Consider the following 6,003-nt stretch of genomic DNA (forward strand, 5'->3'; position numbering starts at 1 on the left):
GCGGGATACTACTATTCTACCACTAGATCACTGATGTTTATCTGGAAAAAAATCCAATATATAATAGATATATTCAAAGATCTAGTTTATTAAGGAAATTCATCAAATATTGTGGAACATTTCAAAATTCAAAAGTTGCAGTATAGGTTTATAAGAATCATGACTAGTTACATGTACTTATTATAGAACTTGTCTTCTCCTTTATGTGCTTGTGTTTGTGTGCATATAGTAGGATCAATAGAGCAGAGTTGATGTGGGGTTCAGCTCATAAATTAAGGAAGATAATTTTCTTCTTTTGTCTTCTTTTTCTAAATTGGCAGCCAATTTTCCTTTTGCATAGTCAACATTGTAGGTTGTGTCAAATGTAGTAGGCGTGCAGAAAGAAAATGTCAGTTGTAGGCGAGGTTCTGCCTATAAAAGGAGAGCTTCGGCTCTCATTTTTGACACATCAATCTCAGAGGAAAAATATATTTGAGAGTTAGAAAGAAAGAGTGAGGTTTCACAGACATGGTATAAGAAAATAGTCTGTGAGAAAAATAGAGATTGAGTGATATTATAGTGAAGTGGGAATATCAAAAGAGGGTTATTTCTTTTGAGTGTTTTACTGATCTTTTGAGTATTTTACTCGGACCTACAAAGTGTAAAATTCCTTGCTATAGTGATATCAGTTGCTTCTTCTCAGGGCCGTGGTTTTTTTCCCTTATTCAAAAGGGTTTTTCACGTAAAAATCTTGGTGTCGTTGTTACTCTTTTATTCTTGTTAATTACCGTATATCGATGCTACGTTATTATTCCGCTTTTATTACCGTGAATATTATTTTTGTAGGGGGTTTATTCCCAACAACTGGTATCAGAGTATAGGTTCTGCTCGTTCACTGAAATACTATTCACTGCCGGTAACTATACTCGGTGAAAAATAAAAATGTCCGGAATAAAGTACGAGGTAGCAAAATTCAACGGAGATAACGGTTTCTTAATATAGCAAAGAAGGATGAGGGATCTGCTCATCCAACAAGGATTACACAAGGTACTAGATGTTGATGCCAAAAAGCCTGATACCATGAAAGCTGAGCATTGGGCTGACTTAGATGAAAGAGCTGCAAGTGCAATCAGGTTGCACTTATCAGATGATGTGGTAAATAACATCATTGATGAAGACACTGCACGTAGAATTTGGACAAGGTTGGAAAGCCTATACATGTCCAAAACGTTGACAAATAAATTGTATCTGAAGAAGCATTTATACGCCCTACACATGGGTGAAGGTACGAATTTTTTGTCACATTTAAATGTGTTTAACGGACTAATCATACAGCTTGCCAACCTCAGAGTGAAAATCGAGGAAGAAGATAAAGCCATCTTGCTATTAAACTCGTTGCCATCTCCGTACGATAATTTGGCAACAACCACCCTGCATGGTAAGACTATTATTGAGTTGAAAGATGTCACATCGGCTCTTCTACTCAATGAGAAGATGAGAAAGAAGCCTGAAAATCAAGGACAGACTCTCATCACAGAAGGTAGAGGCAAGAGTTATCAAAGGAGTTCGAGCAACTATGGTAGATCCGGAGCTCGTGGGAAGTCAAAGAGCCGATCCAAATCAAGAGCCAGAAATTGCTACAACTGTGATCAACCAAGGAAGGGCAAAGGTGAAACCAGTGGCCAGAAGAATTACGACAACACAGCCGTCATGGTGCAAAACAATGATAATGTTATCCTCTTTATAAATGAGAAAGAGGAATGCATGCACCTGTCAGGTCCAGAGTCGAAATGGGTGGTTGACACAGCGGCATCTTACCATGCCACACTGGTAAGAGATTTTTTTTTGCAGATATGTAGCAGGTGATTTCGGCACAGTGAGAATGGGTAACACAAGTTACTCAAAGATTGCGGGGATTGGTGACATTAGTATCAAGACAAATGTCGGATGCACATTGGTTCTAAAAGATGTGCGGCATGTACCTGATTTGTGGATGAACTTGATCTCGGGAATTGCTTTAGACCGAGATGGATACGATAACTATTTTGCAAATCAAAAGTGGAGACTTACTAAGGGATCATTGGTGATTGCAAAGGGAGTTGCTCGTGGCACGTTGTATAGGACAAATGCAGAAATATGTCAAGGTGAATTGAACGCGGCACAAGATAAGATTTCTGTAGATTTGTGGCACAAAAGAATGGGTCATATGAGCGAGAAGGGATTGCAGATTCTTGCCAAGAAATCACTCATTTCTTATGCCAAAGGTACAATGGTAAAACCTTGTAACTACTATTTATTTGGTAAGCAGCATAGAGTCTCATTTCAGACATCGTCTGAAAGAAAATTAAATATACTTGATTTAGTATATTCTGATGTTTGTGGCCCAATGGAAATTGAATCAAGGGGCGGTAACAAATATTTTGTTACTTTTATTGATGATGCTTCACGAAAATTATGAGTTTATATTTTGAAAACCAAAGATCAGGTGTTTCAAGTTTTTCAGAAGTTTCATGCTCTAGTAGAAAGGGAGACGGGTCTAAAGCTAAAGCGTCTCCGAAGTGACAATGGAGGTGAGTACACTTCAAGGGAATTTGAAGAGTATTGTTCAAGTAATGGGATCAGACATGAAAAGACAGAACCTGGAACCCCACAGCAAAATGGCGTAGCCGAGAGGATGAACTGCACCATTGTGGAGAAGGTGAGAAGCATGCTCAGAATGGCTAAACTGCCTAACTCATTCTGGGGTGAAGCAGTTCAGACAGCCTGTTACATGATCAATAGGAGTCCATCAGTTCTGTTGGCATTTGATTTCCCAGAGAGAGTTTGGACCAATAAGGAGGTGCCCTACTCGTATCTGAAGGTGTTCGGTTGCAGAGTTTTTGCAAATGTACCAAAAGAGCAGAGAACAAAGCTGGATGATAAATCTGTTTCCTGCATATTTATCAGATATGGAGATGAGAGTTCGGGTACAGATTGTGGGATCCTGTAAAGAAGAAGGTCATCAGAAGCAGAGATGTAGTCTTCCGAGAAAGTGAAGTTGGAACTGCTGTTGATATGTCAGAAAAGGCGAAGAATGGTATAATTCCTAACCTTGTTACTATTCCTTCTACTTCTAACAATCCCACAAATGCATAAAGTACGACCGACGAGGTTGCCGAGAAGGGGGAGCAACCTGGTGTGGTTATTGAGCAGGGGAAGCAACTTGATGAAGGTATCGAGGAAGTGGAGCACCCCACTCAGAAAGAAGAACAACTTCAACCTCTGAGGAGATCAGAGAGGCCAAGGGTAGAGTCATGCAGATACCCTTCCACAGAGTATGCCCTCATCAGTGATGAGGGGAAGCTAGAAAGTATTAAGGAAGTGTTGTTCCATCCAGAAAAGAACCAGTGGATGAAAGCCATACAAGAAGAGATGGAATCTCTACGGAAAAATGGCACGTACAAGCTGGTTAAACTTCCAAAGGGTAAAAGACCACTCAAATGCAAATGGGTATTTAAACTCAAGAAAGATGGAAATGGTAAACTGGTCAGATACAAAGCACGATTGGTGGTTAAAGGCTTCAAACATAAGAAAGGTATTGATTTTGACGAAATTTTCTCACATGTTGTCAAAATGACTTCTATTCAAACAATCAGCTAGCCTAGATCTTGAAGTGGAGCAGCTGGATGTGAAAACTGCATTTCTTCATGGAGATTTGGAAGAGAAGATTTATATGGAGCAGCCAGAAGGATTTGAAGTAGCTGGAAAGAAACAGATGGTGTGCAAATTGAATAAGAGTCTTTATGGATTGAAGCAGGCACCAAGGCAGTGGTACATGAAGTTTGACTCATTCATGAAAAGTCAAACATACCTAAAGACCTATTCTGATCCATGTGTATACTTCAAAAGATTTTCTGAGAATAACTTTATTATATTGTTGTTGTATGTGGATGACATGTTAATTGTAGGAAAAGACAAGGGGTTGATAGCAAAGTTGAAAGGAGATCTGTCCAAGTCATTTGATATGAAGGACTTGGGCCCAGCACAACAAATTCTAGGGATGAAGATAGTTCGAGAGAGAACAAGTAGAAAGTTGTGGCTATCTCAGGAGAAGTACATTGAACGTGTACTAGAACGCTTCAACATGAAGAATGCTAAGCCAGTCAGCACACCTCTTGCTGGTCATCTAAAGTTGAGTAAGAAGATGTGTCCTACAACAGTGGAGGAGAAAGGGAACATGGCTAAAGTTCCTTATTCTTCAGCAGTCGGAAGCTTGATGTATGCAATGGTATGTACTAGACCTGATATTGCTCACGCAGTTGGTGTTGTCAGCAGGTTTCTTGAAAATCCTGGAAAGGAACATTGGGAAGCAGTCAAGTGGATACTCAGGTACCTGAGAGGTACCACGGGAGATTGTTTGTGCTTTGGAGGATCTGATCCAATCTTGAAGGGCTATACAGATGCTGATATGGCAGGTGACATTGACAACAGAAAATCTACTACTGGATATTTATTTACATTTTCAGGGGGAGCTATATCATGGCAGTCTAAGTTGCAGAAGTGCGTTGCACTTTCAACAACTGAAGCAGAGTACATTGCCGCTACAGAAACTGGCAAGGAGATGATATGGCTCAAGCGATTCCTTCAAGAGCTTGGATTGCATCAGAAGGAGTATGTCGTCTATTGTGACAGTCAAAGTGCAATAGACCTTAGCAAGAACTCTATGTACCATGCAAGGACCAAACACATTGATGTGAGATATCATTGGATTCGAGAAATGGTAGATGATGAATCTCTAAAAGAAGATTCATACAAGTGAGAATTCTTCGGATATGCTGACCAAAGTGGTACCAAGAGACAAGTTTGAGGTATGCAAAGAACTTGTTGGCATACACTCAAACTAGAACCTCCGGTGTTACCTCCTTCAGGTGAATGGGACTGGAGGGGGAGATTTGTGGGGTCCAGCCCATAAATTAAAGAAGACAATTTTCTTCCTTTGTCTTCTTTTTCTAAATTGGCAGCCATTTTTCCTTTTGCATGGTCAACATTGTAGGCTGTGTCAAATGTGGTAGGCGTGCAGAAAGAAAATGTCAAGTGTAGTAGGCGAGGTTCTGCCTATAAAAGGAGAGCTTCGGCTCTCATTTTTGACACACCAATCTCAGAGGAAAAATATATCTAAGAGTTAGAAAGAAAGAGTGAGATTTCACAGACAGGGTATAAGAAAATAGTCTGTGAGAAAAATAGAGAGTGAGTGATATTGTAGTGAGGTGGGAATATCAAAAGAGGGTTACTTCTTTTGAGTATTTTACTCAGACCTACAAAGTGTAAAATTCCTTGCTATAGTGATATCAGTTTCTCTTCTCAGGGCCGTGGTTTTTTCCCTTATTCAAAAGGGTTTTCCACGTAAAAATCTTGGTGTTGTTGTTACTCTTTTATTCTTGTTAATTACCGTATCTCGGTGCTACGTTATTATTCCGCTTTTATTACAGTGAATATTATTTTTGTAGGGGTTTATTCCCAACAGTTGAGAGATGGAGACACAATCAGAATGGGCACAGATGGGCTCTCTGATAATATTTTTGACCACGAGACATCTGGTTGACAATGGTGCTTTTTACAACAGGTGAAACGCTTGATGAAATTACAGTTGTTGCGCAGGTGAAAAGCTCGTTCCAAATAAATCTTAGCACGAATGATGATGCTCATTTCAGTCTTTGGTCAGGTGGAGGATGCCAATGTCGAGCTCCATTTCACTGAGGGAAAAATCCCAGTTTTAAGAGCCAAAAAGAGGGATGGGGCAGGAGCTGTCTGCCAATTCTGTCGTGTATACGATTCCTGGTATCTTTATCGTGAACAACTTTGCTGCATTTTGAATGTTGGATCCCTTTCATTGGAGTGCTAAAATTTTCTTCTGTAATTATTCAAAAAACTACCATGAAGAAACAACTAATTCTCATGCCTTCACTCACCTAAGAAGAGGCAAATTAGTAGCACGAACTTAGGCTAATAGTTAATAAACATTGAACAAGGCGGAATAAGGGTGAA

Source organism: Nicotiana sylvestris, chromosome 7, assembly GCF_000393655.2.
Source record: "Nicotiana sylvestris chromosome 7, ASM39365v2, whole genome shotgun sequence".
Taxonomy (NCBI): domain Eukaryota; kingdom Viridiplantae; phylum Streptophyta; class Magnoliopsida; order Solanales; family Solanaceae; genus Nicotiana; species Nicotiana sylvestris.